The sequence below is a fragment of the Ursus maritimus genome, unplaced genomic scaffold, assembly GCF_017311325.1.
Source record: "Ursus maritimus isolate PB19 unplaced genomic scaffold, ASM1731132v1 scaffold_30, whole genome shotgun sequence".
NCBI classification, from domain to species: domain Eukaryota; kingdom Metazoa; phylum Chordata; class Mammalia; order Carnivora; family Ursidae; genus Ursus; species Ursus maritimus.
This window is the reverse complement of record NW_024425564.1, coordinates 14616781-14617517: the sequence shown is the minus strand read 5'-3', so window position 1 is coordinate 14617517 and position 737 is coordinate 14616781. Positions and strand designations below refer to the sequence as shown.

Genomic DNA, 737 nt, shown 5'->3' with positions numbered 1-737 from the left:
AGTCCACTTTGGTACCTGACAGACAGTGACAGCAAGGACGTTGTTTGGAACGGACTCTGTTTTCTCTTATTCTGGAGACCCCTTTTGGGCCCTATGCAAGAAGGCCCAAATTTGCTTCCCCCACCAAAAAATAAACAAATGAGCTCCGCGTTTGGAGTATATCATACATAGATGGCACTCAAAGGGGCTAGTTTGCCCTCTAAGAGATAACTATAATCATCGCAGTCATTCACACGTTAGTAAGAAATAGCCCATCAGATCCTTGCCAGGGATCTGACTTTGCCAAAACTCACGAAGGGGCAGAGAGGAGGACGCCGCGCGGAGCCCACCTTCACCTCGGCTTCTACAAGGCCAAGCCTCCAAGCCCGGACTCCCAGGAAGTCCTCTGGGGGAAGGGCCAAGGCCCTGCCCGCCCGCCCGCCTCCTGCCTGGGCGACACTCCCCTTCCACAGCTATAAGGGCCTCGGGCCCTAGGGCTTCTTCCCACACCTCGCGCCGCCCGGAGCCCGAACCAGCGCTGAGCCGGTAAGACGGGGCCGCGCGGAACAGGCCAGCCGGGGCTCCATCGGCCCCGAGCGCCCGGTGGCGAGTGATCACCGCAGCCCCCGCCCGTGTGTGCGGACTGCTCCCTGCGCCGCGCCCCTGCCCTGCGCCCCGGACGCCTCCGCCGCCGCCGTGCGCCCCGCCCCCGGCAGCCCCGGGCTCCCCCCCCCCCCCGCCCCGCTCCGCGTCCCGGG

The 737-nt window shown here is 64.2% G+C and overlaps 1 protein-coding gene across 1 annotated transcript in view; it reads left to right on the top strand.

Annotated features, from left to right (window-relative positions):
• Positions 1 to 389: 389 nt before the first annotated feature.
• Positions 390 to 737, top strand: part of SERPINB1 (serpin family B member 1) — an 8764-nt gene continuing 8416 nt past the window's right edge. Inside the window, exon 1 of the mRNA XM_040644989.1 lies at positions 390 to 525. The gene's annotated coding sequence lies outside the window, so the exon portion shown is untranslated. The remainder of the gene's footprint in view (positions 526 to 737) is intronic.